A 24,953-nucleotide genomic window follows, 5' to 3' on the forward strand; every position below is an offset into this window, starting at 1 on the left:
TCCCAATGATACGTCGAAGTGGTGACGAAAACACAATAGATATTTAGAAACTATAAAAAAACAGCTTATATTAAATGTATTTAATGAATTTAGAATCCGTTGTTTTTCACCCAACTTGTATGCAGGAATAAATATAATTGTTAATATCAAACATAGAAGTTTTTCGAGGGGTTTTAAAGGCCCCCAAACAGTCCTAATAGAGAAAATTTTTGCTATCAAGAATAAGTTCAAGTACAACACAAACTTTTGTTTAAATTCTTCAATAACAATAATATTAATATGAATAATAAAAGAGTTTTGAGTCTTTATAGACTCTAAAATGTTTGATTTTACAAACAGACAAATGACCTCTTCATAGTCCTGATTTTATTACAAACTCTTCAGCCATAAATAAATAAATATTAACATCTAATACACATTAAACGCATTTAATTAAGATGCAAAACTTAAAATTAGTCACCCAGAACACGATAATCGGACAAAAATGTGATACAACATGGTATCAAACAAAGTCAAACTGCACAAATTTATGCTTTCAATGCCTCCTCCACAATCAGTGTGATTATAATATCAAACCAGATACTCATTACTAAACTAAAACAACATCCAAAATCAACGAGATGCAAAGATGACCCGCAGTGTGATGCAAAGTAATGTAAAACAAAAGCAAACTTTCCGTTGGTGAAACAAAGCCTAAAGATTGCATGTGGATGAATGCATGTGTTTTTGTTTCTTTAATCAGAACAAACAAAAAACAAGCCAGTGGCAGTGTTGCTTTACATGGTATGATCTGGATTTAAAAAAGAAAAAGCAGGTCTGCAGAGTTTGTTCTTCGCTAACAAATACCTGTACGCTCATGGAGTCTGGTCAAAACAGCAGCGGACAAAAGAAATTCTGTTATGCAAATATTGAAAGCCACATTTATGTGCCTCTGTGAAACTACAACGTGCAGGTAGCAACATTTGGAAATGGGAGCTAACCGCCAAGGCCGTCTTCACATGCACCCGGACAGGTGCTGCGGTTTTGGGGGTTGTCCGGTGGAGGATCGTAGAAAGAGTTCTCAGGGGTCTTTTAGGTACGATTATGCAGTTTGTAGCCAAAATCAAAGAACCCGTATTGTTGTCTAGGATATGGTTGCCACAGAGCAACAGTAGGAAGAAATTCACTTCTAATGTCCTAACCCCCCCTTCCCCTGCTGTGAGCTCTCTGTCTACACACTCTCCCACTACCTTACAGCCCCACACAACCCCAACCTAACATTTTTGGTGCGGTGCAACAAAAATGACAAAAACATTATTCACGGATACATACACCTCTCTGTTGTGTGAATGTGTGTATGAATGTGTGTGTGTGACTGGGTGAATGGGACTGTAAAGCGCTTTGTCCTTGTAGGTAGAAAAGCGCTATATGAGTATACGCCATTTACCATTTACCATCTAGAATTGACCAATTATTTGAAATAACTGTTTTTTTTTTTTTTTTTACTGATTTAAGATCTTAATCCAAATAATTCCAAAGTTGTGTTCTAAAAACAGGACATCTCAGTTTTTCCCATTAGTTCTTATATGATTCAAGATAAAAAATACCTCTCAAATGATAAAGTTCCTCTCTTCTTTTGAAAGTGACTGCAACCCTCAGGGGCAAACTACTTCTAAAAGCACAAAAAAAAAAAAAAAAAAACTTACAAAAAATTTTCATACACAATATCCACATATTTTAATGTATTTGTTTTTCAAATAGAGCAATTTTTAGATTTACAAGAACCAAGGAAAGCAGGTTTACAGTAGCTCTTAAATCACTTTTGAGGCCAAAAAAGGGAAATTTTGCCTTTTTTTTTTTTGGTCAGCAGTTTCACATAATCTCTCTTTTCAGCGTCTGCCATAACTTTGAGTCCCGTCTTGTGCGAGAGTTTTCAGTTGTTTCAGCAGAGCGGAGTGAAGGAGATCAAGCGGCGCTCAGTTATTGGGGTGAATGAATGAGAACGCCTCTGTTTATGGTGGAGCAGTGGTGCTGGTGTGACTAAGCCATGAAAGTGACTGACATCCAGCTCCATGATCTGTGGCAGCTCCTTAACTGGCTGATTGCCACTGTGAGGCTCAGGAATTTCCTTACGCCGACTTTCCTGCACGGCAAAGGCAGGACTGATTCCTTCCCTGCTGAAACAGCAAATCCTGACACACACACACACACACAGAAACTCACACTCATCCAGATGCAGGGGTTTTTACAGTCTGTCTTGGTTTCTGTCACACATTGATTACTGATGTTGTGAAGCAAAAGCTGTCAGGATGGTTCACATACTGAACGGCGGGACGTCCGCTGGTTACAGGAAAGGTCATGCTAACAGGAAAATCCTCTTTTTGTGCTGTCTGAATATTTGACAGGACAGCCTCACAAGGCTTTTCTTAACCCCTTCATAGCTGGATTTATTTGCAATTATTTAAATAAAAATACATAATATATATATTTAAAATGTGGCTGCACGGTGGCACAGTGGTTGGCGCTCTTGCCTCACAGCAAAAAGGCTCATGGTTCAAGTCCCCACCTGGGGGACCTGGAACAGAACATCATGGGAGACTTTTCTCTGTGGAGTTTGCATGTTCTCCCTGTATATGCGTGGGTTTTCCTCCGGCTCCAGCTTTCAGCTTCCTTCCACCATCCAAAAACATGCTTCATAGGTTACTTGGTTACTCTAAATTGGTGTGAGAGTGCATGAGTGTGTGATTGTGGTCCTGCGACAGACTGGTGACCTGTCCAGGTAGTCCCCTGCCTTTGCCTGCAAGTGGCCAGGATAGGCTCCAGCAGCCCTGTGATCCCAAAATGGATTAGAAAACGAATGAATAAAAAATATACTTTAATAGTTTTTCCATTGCATGTTATGCTAAATTAGTTGAAGTCATGAAATAAATGGTACATTGCAAATTAGAGACAGACGGCGTGAAGTGGTTAGTAAATCAATTACAGTTTTTTTACTCTTTAATTCCCTTTTTTGTGATTTTTTTTTTATTCTTGAGATTTTATTTGTATTTCTAACTTAATTTTTTAAAATCAATGATTGCTTTAAAAAACTTGTTGAGTTGTTGCTGACACACTTGTCTTTGACCTTTTCACATGTTCAAAGGTCAGGTAAACTGGGAGTTCTAAATCAAATCAAATCAAATCAAACCAATCTTGCACTTTTTATAAATAGTAGCACACACAAACAAAAAGCACACTCACACACATAAACACACTTCCGACCCATTTAACCAATGCAGATGTACATCGGACATTATTTAACAATAATTGGTAATTTCATTGGTTTTAAAATAAAAAGATTAGTTTGCTCTATAAGATCAACATTTTCAGAAAGAAAAAAGCTAAATAAAAGCAAAAAATTGAATTTGAATTCAGTTAAAAGTTTGTCAACTGACAATAACACAATTTGTTTCCAAAAATCCAAGTCATCCAACTTTAAAGTAAATAATTTCATCACAACTTGACTAAATGCATTTAACTCTTGTGCTATCTTAGATGACCCCACCCTTACATTGACGTGTTCTCCCTACCATGACAAAGGTGGATAAAGGTGGAAAGATTTCATGTAATCCATGGACACCAGTGAAGATCACAAATCATTGAAGAAAAAAGGTTCAGCGCACTGTCTAGTGGGTCTAGATGACCCAACTCCCAATGTTAAAGTGCCTAGGATAGCACAAGGGTTACAAACCAATTTTCCCTTTTTCATTTCACAGACATGAATGAAGCATCTACAAAGAATAAAGATATTGAGTTTCATACAGTTCAGGTTGGTGACTAATTCCTAATTTACAGAAAAAGCTTCATGAAGCTAACACAGTTAGCGTGTTGGGTGGCGCCACAGGTCTTCCTGCAGTCAGAAGTTCTGGTTTGGACTTCCATCAGATCCTCAGACATGTTTCTCTGCTGTTCATCAGGACGCTTTTGCGTTCAGGGAGTGATGTAATGTCCCTCTTTTTCCCCTCTGAGACAAGGGCAACAATGGTGGGGGTGGGGTGGCACGCCAGCTGCTTACAGTTGCTTAATGGCTACGAGCTGTCACGAGGCATCATGGGCCGCTGCCGCACAGGAGCGGCAGATGCTTTAATTGCACAATGACTTGTAGGATGTCAACAGCAATTATAGCAGCCTTCCACCTGAGGGCACCCAAACAACACCGTCCACTCGGTCCCCGTGCAGAAACCAGGGGCTGGCTGCTGCATCTGAACCTGATCTGTGAACCTGACTGTCCTGATTGCCATATTTACTGATTTCACTTGAATCTTATTTTTGAAAGCAGGGATAAAAAAAAAGCATCTATAGGCAGGTGATTTCCAACAGTTAAGCACATTTTTTCAATTGACAAGCACAAAATTTGTTCACCAAAGGTGTTCCAAACACATTTTATCCCGTTGAAAGTAACCCATTTTATTCAAGTTATCTGGGTTTGTGTGTAAATGAAAGCCGACGAAGATCCCTTTCTTACATCCTATTTAGCTCAGGAGGCAGCACCGCCTTATGTTTGTGTCACATTGAATAGAAGCAGCCAAAGATGCCCCAGATTTGTTTGCAGCTGTAATATAAATCATGCACACATGTATGAATTCCTTTGGTCAAACAGCTGCCATCTCAGCGTTGGATAAAACGGAGCCAAACTGTGGGAAGACTCTGACACTCCCACTTCATCACAAGGGGGTGTGGGGAGGGGTAGGCACCACAAAAAAGCACCCGTGCTCGCCTACAAACAAATCAGTGCCCTGGTCTTTGTATGCACTAACTGATGCAGATGATAAGGCTGCAGAAGAGGGCAGGCTGACCGCAGGGGAGGCTGCGGGAATCCGGCAAAGGACGGCAAGCGTCTCAAATACCCCTTTTGCTATCCAAGGTACTTTAACGTTGGGAGTGGGGTCATCTAGACCCCACAAGACAGTGCGTTGAACCTGATTTGTGATCTTCACTGGTGTCCATGGATTACATGAAATCCTCTTCAGCTTTATCCACCTGTGTCATGGTAGGATTAACACGTCAATGTAAGGGTGGGATCATCTGGACCCCACAAGATAGCACAAGGGATACGCACGCCGCACTACAGATCAAGATTTCAACCGTTCGGTCATACGGTCACTTCCCTTTCCAGAGCTTCCAAGTTATATATACAAGCAGAACATCAAACAAAGCAAAAAAAACAAACAACATTTTGGCAAACTTTGCATGTTCTGATGTATATATATAATCATAAATAAGGTGCACCGAACTATGAGGTGCATCAAGCAAGACAAAAGAGTCAGAGACAAGTCCGTCAGTAAATTGAACAGTTTTAACCCTTGTGGTATCTTAGATCAGTGTTTTTCAACCAGTGTGCCGCGGCACACTAGTGTGCCGTGGGAGATGGTCAAGTGTGCCGTGGAAAATTGCCCTCATTAACTGATCTAAAAGCATTTCCCATCTCCAGGAAATCAGCTCTTTGTTCATCCAAACAGGTCCTGATAAAACACTGAGTAGTTAGGACTATAAACGATCATAAAATACTTTTTTCTTTGTGTTTATTTGATTCTATTAAAGACATTTTCATAAGAATGACGGTAACGCGAAATAGCTGCAGCTATAACTGTGTAAGGAAAAGTCCCGCAGCTTTTACTGTCTCCACGACTCCACCAATCATTCTTGAAGGCTTAATCACATGTCATCAGTCTGACCAATCAGAAGTGGTTAAAGTCTCCACTTCCTTGTTCCAATTTAGCTCATAACTCAGTCAGTTCCGACAAAAACTCCAGCTAAAGCTCGTCTTTAGCGGTGTAGCTTTCCACAGAATCCGGTATCAGACCGTGGAACAAGTGAACAAAACCATGAAGCTCAGAGACGCGAGTCTTTCTGCCGTTTTGTCGCAGTTTTCACACTACATCTCCCATGATGCATTGGCTTAAAGGGACAGCGTCGTGAAAACACAACGAACATACAGTTTGTATGTAACTTAACTTTTATTACATCTTTTAGAAAAACATCTGCAACTTCCTGCTTTTTCTGCCACAATTATCACAAAAATGCACGTCAGATTGCCGGGGGGGGGGGGGGGGGGGGGGGGGGGGGCGGCGGCTGTAGATCAAAACAGACTATGAGTTTCTGCCTTTTTTTTTTTTTTTTTGGGATGCTGGTGTGCCGCGGGATTTTTGTCAAGGTTAAAGTGTGCCGTGGCTCAAAAAAGGTTGAAAAACACTGTCTTAGATGACCCCACCCTCACATTGACGTGTTCTCCCTACCATGACAAAGGTGGATAAAGGTGGAAAGATTTCATGTAATCCATGGACACCAGTGAAGATCACAAATCATTGAAGAAAAAAGGTTCAGCGCACTGTCTAGTGGGTCCAGATGACCCAACTCCCAATGTTAAAGTGCCTAGGATAGCACAAGGGTTAACTGCATTCACAGTAACTCAAGGTTTTGTTTGTAACACGCTACACGTTAGCCGTGTTAGCGTATAACCAATACACAAGAACGCCCAACCTGATACCGCTAAAACAAACGCCATTGTGACTGCGATAACTCCCAATCTTGTTAGTAAAAAAAAAAACACCACAGTCTGACACTGCTATACGTTAGACACATTAGCTAATTGACAATAACAACCAACCTCGTTCGCTGCAGAATTAGTCCATACATAAGGTGTTCTGGATTATTAGGCGTTCCGTCATTTTTTAAAAAAAAGATTGAAAGGTTTTAGTTGTGCCTCGTAGTGCGGAAAATCTGCTAATTCTATTCAGATTGGGTTAGTTTTAGAGTTATTTTTTTGTTGGCCAGTAGATGATTATTTTTTTGTGTTTTGTGTGTTGCTTCACACTGTGTTCCAACAAACTCCCTTTAATGGGAGGAAATCAGCAGAACTCATCAGAGCGACCACCTGCCCCCAAGTGGAATCAAAGTCAAAATCAAGAACATCAATTTCTAGTCAAAAGAGAACCGAGTTCATGACTGGAACCATAACAAAGGCATCCATGCATGATGAAGAGAGGAGAAAGGTGAATAACTTCCCCCAGTTCATGCTGACACGCACGGATAAAGACACCAGGGTCGCCCGGGTCAACCTAAGGTTGAAGGTTCTGCAGTTTTGGAGAAACAAGGACGTACCAGGAATCCTGTAGGTGAGAAAATGCAGTCTGCTCAAAAAAAAAAAGAACAAAAGAAACTGTGTTCTTTTAGACACGACAGAACGTGTTTAATAATAATAATAATAATAAACTTTATTTGTAAAGCACCTTTCAAGATAAAAATCACAAAGTGCTTCATAGTAAAACATGGTAAAACACAATAAAACACAGAATATAAAAGAATTAAGCAATTTAAAAAAAGATTTTTAGCTGCTTTTTAAAGAAAACACTGAGTCTGCAGATCTGAGGCTGAGGGGAAGGGAGTTCCAGAGCGATGGAGCCGCTGCTGCAAAGACTCTGTCACCTTTAGTTTTTAACCAGGTTCTCTTAACAACCAGCAAACCTGGTCACATGACCTCAGGGACCTGCTGGGAGTGTACGGCTGCAAAAGGTCTTTTATGTAGACCGGAGCTTCGTTATTAAGAGCTGTGTATGTAAAAACCAGGATTTTAAAATGCACTCGGAACCGGATGGGGAGCCAGTGCAGCTGGGCTAATAACGGGGTGACGTGTGAAAACTTGGACGAATCAGTTAAAAGCCTTGCAGCAGCGTTCTGGACAACCTGGAGCCGTTCTAGATATTTTTTACATAAACATGTGGGGATGGAGTTGCAGTAATCCAGAAGAGAAGATATAAAAGCGTGGATGAGCATCTCCATCTCAGGAGATTGGACTCAGTTTTGCAATGTTTTTAAAATAACAAAAACAAGAACGAACACTGACCCGACACGAGAGTCAAGGGATAAAACTGGGTCGAGAGTCACCCCAGGGTTCCTGACAGAGGGCTTGATAGAGGAAGCAAGTGGACCGAGCCACTGGACTATCTGGGGGAGGCAACTGTCAGGAGCACAGACTAGGACCTCAGCTTTGGCTTCATTTAGTTGGAGAAAATTATCATTCATCCAACTCTTGACTGAATCCAGACACCTGCGTAAAATCCCTGTTTTAAAAGCATCCTGGTGTTTAAAAGACACATAGAGCTGAACATCATCAGCATAGAAATGATAAGAAATATCATTACAAGAACTAATATACAGAACAGATATAAAACAAATAATAAAGGTCCCAAAACTGAGCCTTGAAGTGAGGGATGCAGAAGAGGACTAAAACTTTGAAAAACGACAGAAAAAGATCTACCAGTCAGTTAAGAGGAGAACCAGTTTAAAGCAGAACCGGAAACCCCAACCCAGTTTTTTAATCCTGTTGTCAGATAAATGCATCTAGACATTAAAGAAAAACACAATTATAAACAACAGACCACAACAAGAATCAGGTTTCTCATGCACGAGGGAGAAAAGCAAGTGTGACAGAAAACGTCTACCACGCTTCTCTTCTCAAAGGATCTGCCTCTCCTCGTGCTGCTTTTATTAAGAACACAAGAAGGGGGTTACTATTTCAAGACAAAGAGAAAAGTTCATTCGGGGCTGTCGTATATTGACCCCTTTTGGTGGATTCTAAGTTCAAACAGTATTCCTTATCAGCTCAGGACAGTGTGTCGTAAAACCCCCTCATCCTTGCTGGGATGAGAAGCAGATGAATAAACACACAACTGTTTTATAAAAAGGTAAAAAAGGTCAATCTGAGTTAACATTTGAACAAATATATTTAAACAATGATAATAATTAAACAATTTCCTTCACACCTGTCCAAGAGGACGTGATGGTGTCAAAGGCTGCGGTCAAGTCCAGTAGCAGTAGCACAGATCAGTAGCATCACTCTGCATCAGGATGTCATTAGTGACTTTAGTTAGTAACCCTTTAACAACTGACATGTTGCTGGCAAAATCTAAACAAAATATGTTCTTTGACATAGCTCTGGTGTCAAAGGGTTAATGCTTCATGTACAAATGTGGCCATCAATGCTTCAAACTCTGAAGCATATTTCCTTTTGAGCTGCAGGAACAGCGCTTGGGGAACAGTGTCTTACATGTTTTCCAACCAACCTGCTATTGAAGCTCCTCATTGGCTGAACACACCTGATCCAGGTAATCAGCAGCAGGTGAGGCAGAATGTCTTAGAAACCAGCAGGATGCCGGTCCCCGAGGCCTGGAGTCGGAGACCCCTGCGGTCAGAGCCTTCCCTGCTTGTGTTCTGTTGCATCACCAGCAGGGGGAGTCCAAAATCAGCTCAGAGGGAGAGAACCTCTACTTGCTTATTTTAAGCAGCATAAAATCCACCGCTCCAGTTTCTGTGGTGGATGGCATTTTGGAACCAGTGGGTCAGCAGAATGGAGAAGTCACTGGGATATATGACAACCAGCGTCTGATCCTTGGATCTCTGGATTTCCAGTTTTTCTTTTTTTTTTTTTGCAGGTCTTGAGGCGCTTCCTCATACTGCAGGCCCTAATAATTGGAGCAAAGACGGTTTTGGTAGTTACTTCCTGTCATGAGTCGTGCAGATTTGGGAATTTTGCAGAGGCTTTTGCTCATTTGGAGCGTGGCAATGCAAAGGAGAGGTGGTGCGATGCACACGCCAGGCGCAAAAGTCACCTTTTTGTTTTTTTTTTGTTTTTTTTATGGTGAAATTGTCAATGATGTCATGATGGCGGTGGAAATCTTGGGCGTTGGTGAGATAACTAAGGGGCTGGCTTATTCATGCCCCACACACACACACACACACACACACACACACACACACACACACACACACACAGCATCCTCATCGTCACAGAGGGAGCAAGGCTCATAATTGGACAGAGGTGTCTGTAGATAATGAAGCCAGACCTCACACCTGCCAAACCTTAGGGATTTCACTTGACTGGCCACTTAAATCTTCCTCACTCTGCGGGTCTGGAGGGCAAGAAAGTGAGTCAGGAACTAATGGGAAAAAAAGCAGGCGCTACAGGGAGGATCCCTGTCAGCATGAGCGTAGCGCAGGGGCCCCCTCCTCCAACAGCTCGTTCCACGCACCTCCTTCCACCACCCCGTTTATAAAAAAGGGGGAAAAAAATCCTCTAGTGTCAAAGATTTCAGACGCAAACGGGGAAATGCTGCACCAGCTATTTTGTTTCAAACTCCCCCAAAAAACATTCCCCAGTTGTCTTTGGTGACAGCGGCGCGCGCGGGAAAGCGTTTGTGGCGGCTTTTTAGTTGGGGTGTCACTCGGAGAGCTGAAAGGGGAATCAGATAGACGCTTGAGCGGGAAGAAGCACTTCTGTATGGAAAGTTTACCTGACAGTCATCCCTGAAGACGACGCACCGGCAGCAGAAAAAAAAAAAAAAAAAGTTACACCAATTAGCGGTCGAGTTTACACAGACACCGACTGAAACATTCATGAGGAACAAAACGGGGGTTTACTTTGCCGCCCCCAAACTGTTGTCAGTGGGCTTGAAAATTAGGTAAAGAAACAAAACAAGCGGAGGAAAATCTGGCGATGACAGAAATAGAAACAGCCTTAAAAACTGACGTGTCTGCTGTTTAAACATTTGATAACTTTCTGGCTCCGGTAGTGACCGGTGGACAGCGGGGACTTTGTTTGGAAGGTTATCGGCACCCCAACAGCCCGATGATATTTGTCAACGTTCGTGCCGCGGTGAGCGCACCAAAACGACCGGACTGATGAAATTTTGTGCACCGTCAGGCTGTGCAGAAACGCAGAGACTCGTGAGTCTGACGCGTCGTGACACTTTTTTGGAGTCAAAAGTTTGACTCAAACCTGGAAGTGTCGAATTTTGCAGTTCCTCAATAGACCACTAGGGGTTGGTGACAAGGACATATCCCAAAAACTTTCATATTTGAAAGTTTTACTTTACACAAACAAAAGAAGAATTTATTTAGGACTTTTTACAGATAAACTCACGAAGTTCTTTACAATAAAACGATTAAATAAAACAAAAAAAGTAAGATAAAGTAAATATTCAAAACAAATACAAAGCAGGTGGTTGCAAAATTAGCAAAAAGCTTGACCGAATGAAAAAAAAATGTCTTTAGAATCAGCCACATGGAGGGTCAAAGGTGGGGTTTGTAAAAATATGTACAGTCTGGTGTCAAAAACTTTTTTCCCCCACATTTTTTGTTTTTTTCGTTTCACAAGAGTGTGTGTGTATGCATTTAGGGGTGTGTAATATTTTTAATCAATCATTTGGATTTTTAAATTTCTACATCAAAACGAGTTCTCTTTTAAATTCAAAGCAAACTTTATTTATAAAAGAAACGGTTCATGCATTAGTACCACAAAGTGCCATACAGAGTATAAGCCTCTTTTAAATTAAAAACCAAAAGGAAAACAAAGAATCAACTTTTAAAAGAAAGAAAGATGAAATAGAAGACACACAATGCCCTCAAAACCCTGACACATCCAACATAATGACATACAATGACAATAATAAGATTTAAAATAATAAAAAGAAATAGAAAAAAAGATGGAAATCTGGTTGGTTGATCTTTACTTTGTCCCGTTAATTTGGTTGTTTTTAGCTTGTTGTTTAGATGGGTGGAGTGGTGGAGTAAACTGTGGTAAGTGTGTCCGCTCCACCTCAGGCCCCAGTTTCACCTTCCAGAACCCTATAGGTCAGGGGTGTCAAACTCATTTTCACTGAAGGCCACATAGTGGCTGCCCTCAAAGGGCCAGATACAACTTATACATGTAACTAAATGTATATAACATTAAAATATATGTAACTAGTCCTTAATGTTAAGTAACTCATTATTTATTTATTATACCTTTTTAAATTGACAATTGCAGTTGCATAGAAAACATGTGTGCTTGTTACTCTAACATAAATCCTTTTTACATTTGATTATGTCAGGTTAGGTTATATGGACAGTGTTTAAGTCCTAATGTATGTTGCCCAATTTTATATTTCAAGTCAAATTCTCCCAAGATATGAATAAATACACACCAATTTTTATTTTTTTATTTTAAGAAATTAAAAACGTTTATGCTCTCCACATAAAATGACATGGCGGGCCACATTTGGCCCCCGGGCCTTGAGTTTGACACATGTGATATAGGTGATGAGCCATCTAGTGAAGGTACCATTGACTGTGTAAGACAGAGGTCTGCAACCTTTAATGCAAGAAAAACATTTGGTCCAGTTTGGTCAAGAGCCACTTAAATGTTTATAAAAATACTCAGTTATGTTAAGCCATTAATTTACCAAATGTAGCGTAAGCAATTTTGCAATATTAAATTATAAAAGTATTGTTTTTTTCTGTATTAAACAATTTTACCTCATTTTACTTTTGACAGCATCAGATGCTAGTTCTTTTCAAAATAAAATGCATTCTGCATCAAATAAGTAGTAAGCACTTCTACTGATACAGTTAAACGATTTGCAATTATACTTCATGAACCTTTCCTCAGAACAATCTAGACAGAATATGAGTTAAAACTTATTCTAATAACAAACCACTCTGACATCATTTCGTTCAGTTTGTCTGATGTGTGAATTTTGGCAGAACAGTAAAGCTCTCAGTGCCTCTTCATTTAGTGTAATGTCAGCAGTGGTTTAAAATAAAAAATAAATACTTTTTTTTACTCATGTAAGATCGCCACAATTTACATAAATGATGAAGCTTAACTAACAAAGCCATTATTTACTGAGGTATCAGCCTTCTTCTCCAAAGCCAAATAGCCCCAATGGAGGTATAAAAGAGCCTCATGTGGCTCTGGAGCTTCGGGTTGTAGACCCCTGGTACAGAGAACTAGACCCCTCCCCCCTGGCATTCCAAACTGGAAGTACCCACTGGTTCCAAAAAGCGAAAATCCCACAGACTTCTAAATAGAAATAAACAGCTACTAATTTGTCATTATATTTGTCAGGGGAGTGGCCTTCCAACAAGCTCACCCTTGATTGGAGAGAGTGGTTGCCATAGAAATGTAGACTCAGACTGATCCGGACCAATCACAGCTAGAGGTCACACCATGTACATTTTGGGCATATTGCACGAATAAAAATTGGTCATACATGAATATACACGGAAAAAGTGAGGAAATTTGTGGTCTTAAGAGAAATTTTCACAGATGTATCATGAATGAACCACATTAAAACCACGGAAGACGTACGAAGAAACTACACAAAGAACACGTAGACAGTAAACCGTGCATGATTATTGTGCTGTTTATATGCAATTTATCAGTGATCCGTGTGTCAGTTACGTAATTTTAAGAGGATATGTGCGCATATACGCCATATAAAAGTTAAACATTGCTGGTGAATGTGTGAAAAGTCCGTTAGACATACGTGGAACGGTCGTGGAAAGCCACAAATTTCTGTATGCATCCACGCATGTATCAAAAAAAGACTAAAATTTCATACATTGAAATTGCACAAAAAGGTTCATAGTGGCTATGTGACACGGCTTTTACCGATGATGACCGGCTCCAATATGGCGACATTTATATCGTGAAATTGATGTCATTTCATTGGAGCCGGAAGTGAGTCATTTTCTATGGATGAGATCTCCCTCACTCTGTCCAGTTCTTATAAACAGTAAATGAAAGGTCTATGTCTATGATCAAAATTCTGCACAACAGAAGAGCAACAAAAGTCAAGAAAACTCTTCAACAGATTCTTTATTGTCTTCTCCGCACAAGCAGATTTGGGGGTGTCGTTCCTTTATACATTGCTGTATGACAACCCAGAGTGTGGTACAACTTTGAACCAACTATTTAATAAACAGATTCATTTTACATTAAATTTTGTCATTTTCTTCCTCATCGACAAACTCGGGAAGGTCAATAAGTGGTGTACCTAAAAAGGTGACATCTCGCTCTTTAAAGGGAGGGGAATATTCTAGTAGCTTAATCTAACTATTGTGGTAAACCTTGAGTAAAAAAATAAAAATATAAAAAACAGTTGGGCCATGAAGTTTTTAGATGTTTACGTAAAACTATTCCCTCTCAGTGAACTCTGCAAACAGATTTACCTTAAAAGGATTTAACTCCCTGCAGAACATTAGCTCAAAAAAATTCACAAAAAGTGCCACAAATGCTCTTGGGTGACAGCGGCCTCCACTCTCCACAGGATGGGACGGGAATTAATGGGAGGCGTGGTAACCAAAGACCCCTGCTCCTTGTCCCTCCACCTTTCAAGCCGCCACACAGACACTTTTAGCCGTGTGGTCAACGTTTGCGAGCGTGGATCCTCTTTCCAAATTGCAACGATAAGCAATACTGGAAGGCGCCGTGAAATGAAATCACACGGAAACCAAAAGCTTATCAAGATGAAACTGTGCAATAATACAAGAATTATCCATCACCATCCATCATGTATTTGCTTGCAGGGAACAGATTACACGGATCTTAATTGAAATATTATTTTACCTTCATTTGAATTATTTATGCAGCCTAAATTCAAACCTCATAGGAAAACACTGACGCACACGGATGTGTTTGCGAGTTTTTTTCATTTATTATTTAAAGTGAAGAGTCAGAATATGGCCTCACAAAGGCAGATGAAGGATATCAAAGAGCCCGTCTTTGATACAATTTATATGATATCCACTGGCCAGAGCCGAGCTGTCCATTGGCCTTCCCTTGCTAATGAGATCGGGGGGTAAAATTGAGAGTGGTGGGCTGGCTGTCATCCGCTAGGTGATGGTTTTAAGACTAAGCAGTGATACTTCATTAATTAACCTTCACATTCTATGTAGATCTGCTCATCAAAATGCAGTTAATTAAAGAAAGGTCATTCCAAGGGCTGCTGGGAAGCGGCATTATTACAATGGAGGGATGGCACTGCTTTGAGCGAGATAACACAGAAAGGGGGGTGGGGGGGGCAATCACCCAGTCACAACTAAAATGGCAGACAGCTTGCCAAAGCCATTTTCTGAACTCCCGAATGCATGAAACACCTCAGCCGGAGGAAATAAAATGTATTTTTTAGTTGTTTGGGGTTCCTTCTTCTTTTTCTTACCTTCAGTTATTTATTTATTTCTCCTTTCTCCTATATGGAGAGATGCTGTTGAAATGCTCTAATGGAAAAAGCCCAGGTAAAAAATTCATAACACTCCATCAACAGCATGTATCTTTTACCATCTCCGGGTGGTTTGCCTTCTCCCTTTTACGGAGACCTACATCCTCTCCCCCAATTTCTTGGGTGAATTTCACTTTCTGTGACCTTGCTCAGTGTTCAGGAAAAACAAACAAACTCCAACCTAAGTAAATAAAAGGCCAGAAACTCAGAGGCATATGAAATAGTTATGGGTCATCTTTAAGTGAAACCCACTTCAGGGTGGTAATTTATTTATTTACATTTCTTTCTGTTCTCATTTTTTCTGGACACAAATACTATTTATTTACATATACAACTTCCAAAAGGTATGGGATTGATTTAACCAAATAATACTTCTTTAACCCTCTTTTTCTCCCCTTTTTTATACCAATATGTCCTTTTCTATTCTTTTTTTTCCGTCTGGTCCCAACAAAAATAAATAAAAATAAAGTTTAGCCTCAAATAGGGGCTTATACAAATATACACCTCGCGTGTCAGGAGATTCAGAACCCCCTTTTGTAACAGCAAAACCTGTCCAACACAAGAGGCCTTCAAGCACTTATCTATTTAGCTGCTGGACAGGATAGGTTCAAATAAATAAATAAAAACGCTTGCACCATGCTTGGATTTAAAATTGGAATCGACAATCGCAGAGTGGAAACGGTCTATATCTATGGTCCTTCATTCAATATGAATGAAAAGAAGTTTAAAAAAGGAATTGTGGCCAATAATAAGTTCCCTGAATGATCCGGCTCCACTGCTGAACACTGGCTCCAACACATCATCACCAGAGGCAATGTGTCTTGAGGAACAACGTTTTCAAAAAAGTTCAGTGTCTTGCCCAAGGACACTTGGGCAGACAAGGTGGGAATCTGAATCTGATCAGAGGTCGACCGCCCTACCACTGCACCAGGTCCTGTTTGTGTTTTGTTTACTGCTGAGGTGAAGCAGGAAGTTGACAGAAATCTTTTTATCATTTCAAATCTTCCTTTCAAAATCTTTGTGTTTTAGATGAACTTAGATGAACTTATTTTCAATTCTGCAAAAGAAACTGAGCATCTATGAAGTAAATGTTCCAACTTGCTGCAGAACAAGGACTCCGTAGTACAGAGAAATAATTCTAGAAACTGTCTTATTAGAGATGCAGAAGCAATGGTTTCTTTAGAGTTTGTGCTGGTGTCTTTCAGGTGAGTGATCGTCAGTTCTCTTGCAGGCAGACTTGCTTTGGGTAATGTTGGAGGTGTTTAATCTCTGCTATGCTGTACTTCTGTCTACTGCTTCTGTATGTTGAATCAACGGACAGTAAATGAGACCTGGGAGGAGTGACTCCTCCCCCTCGCGCTCCAAACAGGAAGTACCCGCTGGTTCCAAGAAGGCTAAATCTTATAAACTTCTAAAAAGAAATGGACAGCTATTAGTCTATTCAGTCTTTGTGTTAGTCTGAATAACCATTTAGGCTTTACTACATTTTTTTTCAACAGGTTTTTGCGAACGCCTGATTTACTGCAGCCCGTCTGCAGTGCACCTCCATTCCGTTGCGTGTGGAGTCCGTCTCACGACCGTCAGTTAGTTGACATAGTCTCTGTTGCGTCTCCAGTATGTCACCCCTACACCCTGGCTCTCAGAAGAGTGGTTTCTCCTATCAGATCGAGTTTTTCTCCCCATCTTTGCTTGTTGTCCCCTCACCCTCTCCTTCCTCCCTGAGTCCTTGTCAAATACATGTTTTATGTCATAAATGATGTTATGTCTTTGTACTTCCAAAACCAAACTTTTGTCCTCCATTTCAAAAAATGGACGCCAGTGTTTTCCATGGTGTTAACGTGTGTTATATCGGTTGGGCAGGTATATAGAAAATATAAAATAAAATGTTTGAAAACATTTTCTGAAAGTACAACAGAAGTTTTTATTTTGAAACCCAGAGCTGAATCTAATTTTTCTGCCTTTTTTGCCGCAAACCTGTTGTGTCGATGGGGTGGAAATAGAACTGTTTAAAGCTTGTGTTGCTTAATGGTTGGGATGGACGTCAGACGCTGACACGACGAAGGCGATGTAAACATTCTATTTATTGTGTCAACGCATCAGAGACGGACCAGTGTGAATCCGTCTGAATCCAAATGGTTTTTTTTTATATTCTTCTGTAGTTTAATTTATTCAAGTTTTTCAAGTGCTTTCAAGTGGAAGGGGTGTGGCCTTCCAACAAGCTCACTCCTGATTTGCAAGAGTGGTAAAAACATTGACTCAGACCGACTTGGACCAAGTGCTGCTGACTGACGATAGCTGGTTCCAACATGGCGACATCCGTATCGGAGACTAAGTTGACTTAATTACGTTGGAGTCGGAAGTAAACCATTTTCTTTGGGTGACGTCACACTCACTCAGTCCACCTAAAAGATTAGCTCAGACAGACATTGTGTATTTTTCTAAAAGTACTCCACCAATAAAGAAGTTTAGTGGTAAGATGGGGACGGTCAAAGCGAGTGCAGCTTCACAACCTGCTTCCTGTAATGTTTTGGACGTTCGCTCTGTCAGCACTGTCTCGTTTGGAGCCCTGGTGTGACTTTTTTGAAAACGTTGCTCCTCTGCAAAAATTGCAGCAAGCCATCAGCACCTCCCCCGTGTCCACTCAGTCCTCCTCTAGTGTCTTTTGGCATTGCTTCCTTTGGCAGGTGTAGAGACAAATGATAAGCCGCGCTCAAATATGGCTGCATTTATGTGTGTATGTGTGTGTGTTCACGCCCCCACCCCGCCACCATACAGTAACTGCTGACCCTGGACACAGCGCCATTACGGCAGACGACGCAGGGCTCCCCTGGCAGCGGCGGGGCTGGCTGGTTGCTAGGTGGGGAGACATTACCGCGGGCCCCTGCAATAATTTATCCTAAGAGCGCGGCGAGCCGTCATGTAGCCCCTGACAGAGAGCTGCAGTACTTTATCAGCCTGCCTGTAAATCAGCCATGTGTGGGTGCAGACGGCAACATTGTTTGATCTCTTTCAGACACTCTAATAATCTGTTCCCCTCTGATTGATACCTTCACACAACAAAGCACATTACACCAGCATCCACAGCAGAGTGTGTGAAGCCCTGAGAGTGTGGGAAGGCTTGTGTCTGTGTGTGTCCTTTTGATGGTCATTTGTATCGCCAGTGGCCAAGACATGGATGAATTAGTCCGGTGCAAAAGCACAGGGTCATCCGAACAGACGACAGGATAATGGGTTGATCAACGGAAGAGAGGATTGAACCAAAAGATCCAATAAAAGGAGACCAAACCAAGTTGTTTTTCCTTAACTGAGTACGACTCTCTCTAGACTCAAGAGTCACTAAAGCCTTGGTCGAAACTGCTCTTATGGGAGGATACGAGCTGTCTGTGAGAAAAATAGGACTAATCTCTAAGGGCCACGCTGGTTGATGGCACAAAATATCAAGATTGTAAAGCATTTGGTAAGCCTGTGGAGCGAAAAAAGTTCATGTACATTTTTTCTACAGAGATTCTGCAGGTGATAAGTCGTAGCGAACACTCAAGCAAAATAAAAGGGTTATGCAACGATACCTAAACGTTCCCACTGGGCTCGGAAACCCGCGTTCAAGTGACCATTTCCAATGAAGAGTATGTAAACGAACGTAATTGCGCATTTTAGGCTTCCATTTTCAAAATTAACAAGATTTGCACTGCTTTGACATTTCGAACAAAACCTCTTTCCACTGGTTGTGCCGAACATGCGCAAATATTGGGTAGGGACAGTCCAGTGTGAACGCCCAATGCTAAAATCGACTTAAAAAACCCACGTTCAGTGTGCTCTGGAACACGCCACACATGCCCAGTGTGCACGTGGCATTAGTCCCAAATGCCCTTAAGGGTTGGATATGGGGTGTTTGTCCAGGAGGCCGTCCAAAAAGAGGAATAAGAGCAGGAACTAAAGCACTAGGAACTCTGGAGAATTAAGGGCTGGATTGCTCACAATGAAAGAAAGACAATCTGGCACTGGCTTGAGAAGAAGCACTGCTTATATAGGGAAGACAATGAGACACACGTGTAGCACGTTAGGAAGTAGATCACACAACAGGAACTGGAAAGGGAGACAGGGGAAAGACAGGACTACAAAATAAAACAGCAAGTGATGACCAGAAACTTAACTAGTCCTGATACCACTTGTGTATCACCTGCACAAATGTGTGCAGCATTTGCGTGTGGTCAGTAAGGGGTCAGTGTACGCACCTTCCCAAGCAGTATTGGGGCACAATAAAGTGTGTGCTACTACCTTACCAATACTTCAAGATACACTAAAAACATGAACAATAATTGATGTTCCTTTGTCAACGACGGCTCTTAAAGCGGACACACGAGCCTCAAGGAAAATTTAAGACACACCTGCGCTCCCTTCAGGCTGTGGGCACCACTCTCTACGGGCCCAGACAACCCAAAAAACCTGCAGCGCCTGTACTGGTCAACCCCTGTAAAGACATCTTACCACAACAAATTTTACTGTTCCCTCAGCAGATTTTTTCACTTATAACAACAGAAAAAAAATATTGTATTGTATATATGTTAACTTGTTTAAAAGGGACATTTTTTTCTAGTGCTCGGGCTTCCACAAACACGGTTGAATGCCTGTATGTGTCGTTAAAATGCTGATATTCCTTCTTGGGCGCCATTCACGGCCCTCCATCAGCTCAAAGTGAATTGCCTCCTTCCCTGAACTGCCTCCAAACCCCTCGCATGGCGTGGCTCATATACAAAGGAGAGCAATGTCCCTCCCAACAATACCCATACCGTTTGCTCAGCATCCGAATGTCATTGGCTTGAGTGTGACAATAAAACATAACTTTTTTTTTTTTCCGTGCGGGTTTTCGTTGCAACATGCCTTCCAATTATTCAGCCCCAAATTCAATAGCAATTTTCTGCTCAATGAAATAGTGGTTTCAATCTCCAGAGTAATGTTACTTTAGAGAGATTTTCAAAATGGCACGTCTGTGAGTGAATAGATGGACGCGGGAGGATTCATTTTGCTGGAGGAAATGATACTTGTCTGCTGAAGCTTGTCATGTATTGATGAAGAGAATTCCTCCTCAGACATTATAGAATCTATAGATGGGATGTTTCTCTTTTGGTTCAGTCCTGATGAGTCTATAAAAATGCTTTGCTGTTTAATTTTTTTATTTTTAAAGCAGAACTCCCCCCACGCCAAAAAAAAGGATAAATGAATCTTTTGCTTTGGTCAGATGGAGGATATTTAGTGCGGCATCAAAAGTAGCACCGAAGAATAATAATAAAAAAACCCAATTATAAGTGTGTTTGTGTGTAATGTATCAGTAGCCCATCCAGGGCCCCGTAATGAATGCAATGCAACGTGCGATCAGTGAGCCGTGCGTATGCCCTGCTCAATGCATCTCTGAAAATAAACAGAGCAATGGAAATGGCTCTCATTAGTGTTGTTTTCATATTAAGTCCCCGAGACAAGGTTGACAAACCAAGCTCCCTGCGCCGGGCCCCTCAGGGACCTTCGCTTCAATACAGCTAGGGCAAACAACACCAACCGATACCAACACCATTACCACCTCCTATAGTTACCCCCCCCCCCCCCCCCCCCCCTCCCCGTGGAGAGATCTGCCTACACAGACCTGAGGAAAATACATTAAGATCCTTCGGCAGCGTACAGAAAGAGTCCTGCTTTCATTTATCACCATCGCGATTGGCCCTAAAAGGGACAAATGTCTGTTCGCCATTGTGCTCTGTGTGGGATGTGTGCAGGCGGCTGAGACGGGGAGATGGGAGCGATTTCAGTGCTCCAGAGACGATCCGCTCGCGAGGCTGTTTAGCAGGAAGTGAACAGGTGTGCGGAGCTTCTGCCTTCCACCAGTTGTTTCATCCGTTTTTTTTTCCGCCCAGACCTGTGTGTGATGATCAGAAACACTTTATTAACCATAAAGTGCCCTCCCTAGCATGGCGCGCTGCCCCTGGCGCCGTCAGAAACACGTCCACACCGAGTCGTTTAGCAGATGTAATCAAATGTTATTCCCATGAACCAACACACAACCTGAAGGTTAACTTTTGTTCGCTCTGCACATTTCAGAAAGTCAATGGATTTTTTACATAGAAAAAAGGCTAAATAAACAAAAAAAACATGTATTAGTCTTAAACGTTGTTGTCTTTCTGGTGGGTTTATACAAAGTCAACTTAATACCGTATCTTCCGCACAATAGAATGCACCGGAAAGGTGAACTTTAAGGCGCTTTAAGCGGGAAGAAAGAGTCTTGATCATTTGGTTTATGTGTTTTTAAGATCCCTTCCATGTTTATAAAGGCTGTACTGAAGAATTCACCTCACAACTAAATTCTTTTTTTTTTTTTTTTTTTTTAACTTGTCCTGTCCAACAGCTAGGCAGACAGATGAGAGCTGAGGGCCTCTTGTGTTGGACATATTTTACTTTAACAAGAGGGGTTATTAATCTTCAGACAAACCAAAGGTATGTCTGAATAAACCCCTTTGTAATTGAGGCCAAACTTTATTAATTTCAATCATGTTTGAAAATCTTTGGTGTTGGACCGGACGGAAAAGGAAAGAGGGGAAGAAGAGAGAGGGACGTTAGAGAGAGGGGGGGTAGGAGGGTGATAATAGGAGGGGAAGGGGGATAAGACCATGAAGCAGCATAAAGCAACAAGTTTACTGGTTGTTAATCACCATGGTAAGGCTCAAATGTAGTACAAAAAGGGCGGGGCCTATCCACACACACACTCAAATGTTATAAGCACACCTGCTAGCTGCAAAAATGTCCACCTGTCGACATGTACACAAAACAGATAGTGTTCACATGCATACTTATGCCTTAAAACCAACTAGTGTGAAATATTTGAGTCATTCAATCATGCAAACTGTTAGTGCAAAGGTGAGCTAACACCTGTGCTCAGGTGAGTGTTTATGTTCTTCTAAAATGGATGGTGGAACGTGACAAGAAGGAGTGAGAGTGCCCAGCCATCCCCACCCCAAGACCCCCACCGCAGCAGCAGCGGCAGCCGAAATCCCACCAACGCCACACGGGAACCGGCAGGGAACAACCGCCGCCCGGGCGACCAAGCCCGCCACCCAAGCCAGGGCCAGCAGGACCGCCGCAAGGCCCCCAGAGCCAGAGAGCAGGGAGGCACGGAGGGAAAGAGAGCGCCGCCCCAGCCCAACCAGGAGAGCAGCCCCCCCGCCACGCCGGGAGCGCCCAACACAGGGCCCCACCGGAGAAGGACGCCCACAGCCCCAGACGAGCACCCCACCACCACCCAGGAGTTCCGGGCATCCCCCCGCCCCCACCCCAGGTACGAGCCAGGACCCCCCAAGGGAGACCCGCTCCGCACTCCAGGCAGCCATCCGCCCGGCCCACGGTTGGTCCAGGGAGGAGCAAGGCAGGGGCCCGCCGCCCCTGCCCAGGAGGGGGAACCCCGGGAAAAAAAGAGGGCCCACAAGGGGTGTTATAAATATGGCCCGACCAGGCTCGGCCATGTTGGAAGTTTGGCGGGGCCCAGCGCTCAGGGGCAAGGACCAGGACCCACCCCCCAGGGACACGAACACCCCCGGCTCAGGTGTAATATGAACCCCCCCACCGTGCGGAGAGAGCACCGCCGGGCCCAGGGAGCCAGCACCCAAGGGACACGGCCGCCATCGCAAAGGGGCCCGCACCCCCCACCAGGGAAGGGGTAGGGGACAGATGGACCCAGGTCCCACCTTCTTTGCAAAATGTGTGTGCGTGTATGTGTGTTTGAAAGGGTGTGTGTGTGCATGTGTGTGTGTTTATGTTGGAATGTATATGTTCAAGGGGGAGGGGTGTGTGTACTAAGGGGGGTGCAGTTAAAATTGTCGAGTAGGGCACTAAGGGGACATCTCCTGATGAACTAAATTCTTTAACACTTTACCCCAGAGGGATGATCTCCAAACTTTTTCAGGCCACGGACCGGTTTGCACCTTTACGAACCAGTCTGAAAGTGGCCAAAGTTTTCTGAAAATAAAGGTTTTCTAAATTAAAATATTATTAGAAGAAATTTTGTTTAAATATGAAAATATATACAGTAAATAAATCCTGATTCATTGTGTGTGTGTTTTTTTTTACACAGAGGAACATTTCCTGTGATCAAGTTTCTTAACATATGTCTGTCAAAGTCACCTTTGCTGTAGGAAAAGTTCATAAATGTCCTTTTTACAAGTTTACATAAATCAGCGACTTCATTTGATAGAATCTTCATTCTCTGAAAAATGTATGCGGCTGTTTTAAACTGAAACGTTGTGATGAAGATTTTCCCTGTAATGTCACAGTGGATGCAAACAACCGGACGCTAACTCCAGCTGCGTCCGACTTTTAAGGTGTGACGGAGAAATGAGACAAAACAAAATGACACTTTTCTAAATATAACTATAAACATGAATCCACCGTGTCTGCAATTTCACTATCTGCATGTGTGAAACATTCCAGAATCAGTTGCTACATATATAGTCAAAGCGACTTTTGGTACGTGGGAACAACTGTCTCCATTGTCTTAGGAGGAAGACTCCTGGTTTTGTCTGTAAATAGCAGCTTTATGTTTCCTTGAAGTCGAAGGCTCTTCTTCGGTTTCTCTACTGGCTCTTTTCTCCCTGAAGATACCTTCCAAATACGTTTTTATTGTTTGGTTTTTTAGCCTCAAGACAGACGGATGTGGTGAACAGAATCCAGTAGTTTTCCAAAATAAAACCTCCATAAATCAGTAAAAAAACAAAATGGTAATAATCAAAGTTAGCGTGTGTATTTTTTTTCTGTCTGCGGTCCGGTACCAAGTGGCCCTCAGACCGGTACCGGTTTAGGACCACTGGACAAAGAGCTCTTAAACCCCACTTCCTGAGTATAAAGACAATGGGTTCAGTTCAGGGACGTGCACAGGATTTTAGAGGGACAGGGGCTCAAAGTTGAAAAAGTGCAACAGAAACACAGTTTTTGCCCTTTAAACAATACACAAATTAAGTCAAATTTTTAATTAAAAAAAAGTACCGTACTAACTAACTGGATAACTACTTTGCTATACCTGTTTCTGTAAAAGTGATACAATTGTCATTGATTTTATGTAAACATGAGTTTGGTCACTTTATCACAGACTTCATCAAAGTAATAAAACACTGGAGACTATTTATTTGGCACAATGTGCTGCAGGCATGATCGACATGAATAAAGCTTAATATAGATGGTAATATTTTAAACAGACATCCTACAGCTTTCATCCCCAGACTGCTGAAATTATTAATAACATTTCATGATTGTTTTTGTGAGGATTCTGCAGTTTAGTTCAGGTTGCAGGTTCATGTTTATCATCCACAGCTGTCTTCAGTTCTGTTCCTTCTCCATAGTGGGTAGATGTGTCTGGTTTTCAGTTTACGCTGTCAGGTCATCTGTGTTTTTTGTTGTTGTTGTTTTTCCTCAGTTTTTGTCCCGTTTAAGTTTATTATTAACTCATTTTATACATTTTAAACAACAATAATACATACAATACTAATACAATACAATATGAATAGCCTAAAGTATATAATAAAACATGTAAACAAGTGACACTGACTTATAAAAAAAGATTAGAAAACAACAACTTGACAGAAAAATAGGATGATTATTATTTTTTTTTAAATAAAAGCTGATCTTACAAAGTCAAGGTGGTGTTCTGCTATTGCCTTAACTTGAATGACTTAAAAACGACACCACCACCTCCTCAATCTGACCAAACCTGCTACCACTTCACTCTCCTGGTTTTCCTTGCAGCAAAGTCATTTACAACATCTTCATATAACAACTGCTTTGAGGCCACATGGTTTCTGCTTATGATGGCAAGTCCACTGAGAAGTTCTTGCATCATAGAAGTAAGTTTCAAGTAAGTTTCCTTTG

The 24,953-nt window shown here is 41.8% G+C and overlaps 1 long non-coding RNA gene across 1 annotated transcript in view; it reads left to right on the forward strand.

The window, feature by feature from the left end:
- The first annotated feature begins 8,549 nt into the window (after positions 1-8,549).
- Positions 8,550-24,953, forward strand: part of LOC144993900 (uncharacterized) — a 30,890-nt gene continuing 14,486 nt past the window's right edge. Inside the window, exon 1 of the long non-coding RNA XR_013657194.1 lies at positions 8,550-9,703. This is a non-coding gene — a long non-coding RNA (uncharacterized LOC144993900). The remainder of the gene's footprint in view (positions 9,704-24,953) is intronic.

The sequence above is a fragment of the Oryzias latipes genome, chromosome 7 (assembly GCF_053564925.1).
Source record: "Oryzias latipes strain Hd-rR chromosome 7, Olatipes_Hd-rR_3.1".
Taxonomy (NCBI): domain Eukaryota; kingdom Metazoa; phylum Chordata; class Actinopteri; order Beloniformes; family Adrianichthyidae; genus Oryzias; species Oryzias latipes.